Source organism: Acomys minous (genome assembly GCF_964271855.1).
Source record: "Acomys minous genome assembly, chromosome: 2".
In the NCBI taxonomy this organism is placed as follows: domain Eukaryota; kingdom Metazoa; phylum Chordata; class Mammalia; order Rodentia; family Muridae; genus Acomys; species Acomys minous.
The window spans coordinates 50,543,327-50,544,446 of NC_140484.1; positions in this window are offsets into that span (position 1 = coordinate 50,543,327).

Sequence of the window (1,120 nt, forward strand, 5' to 3'; positions counted from 1 at the left end):
CCCACAGTTAAGAGACTTTGGTTATTTGGTCTACTGGTCTTGTCTCTGCAACACCTTTGCTCAGTGACAAGTTTCCCTGGGTGCAAAGCACAGAAAAGAACACCTTGCTGAGACCTCGGACAGCCAAACTCCCTCCCTGTGATGTGCATACAGGCACCATCACCCTGATCAGCTTTCCTGTCTACAGGGATGTAGGCTACAGCAGGCCTCCATGAGTCATAACTGTACTGTTTAACTTGCAGTGAGTGTCCGGCAGGGGGGTCACAGATGCATGGTGTGAGGCCCTGGCTGATTCAGAAGAACACCTAAATGGTCTTCCAGATCACCTCGCCTTGATGAAGGCTGGAGTGAGGCTCTCACACATCTGAGCTTTCTGATTGTTGGGACGCTTCCCAGGTCTTTCTGGCTGTTGGGAAGGATTTAAGAAAGTGGCTTCTGGTGGCTGGAGAGATGGCTCAGTGGTTAAGAGCACAGTCTGCTCTTCCAGAGGTCCTGAGTTCAATCCCCAGCAAACACATGGCGGCTCACAACCATCTATAATGTGATTGGATGATAAAGTACTCATATACAGTAAAAAAAAAAAAAAAAAAAAAAGAAGAAGAAAGTGGCTTCTGAAACCCAAAAGAGAAGCAGAGAGAAAAATATTATACATCAGTCATCTACAGCTTGCCAGTGGGCACCTGCCACCCCTGAGGTGGGGAAGCCCTAGCAGAATGCAAGACTAGTCCTGTTTAGTAGGAGAACCCCATGGGACATGCATTGGAAATCTCAGATAACTCTTGGTGTGAGTCTGGGGTTGGAAGAGGTGGGTCATATTTTGGTGTTCTGGGGTGTGACAGGTATCTAAAGCCATGGGACCATCCAGAGGCAACTTGTCAGATAAATGGGACACCTTTCACTTAAAAATGTATGGTAAGTTGGCGATGCTGGCACATGCCTCTAATCTCAGCACTCAGGAAGAAGAGACAAGTGTATCTCTATGAGTTCAAGGCTACCCTCATCTCCATGGATAGTTAGTTCTAGGACATCCAGGACTACATAGACTGTCTCAAAAAAAAAAAAAAAACCATAACAAAACATGTACTTAATGGACCAGCCTGCCTCCATCTTAGTCTTGAAA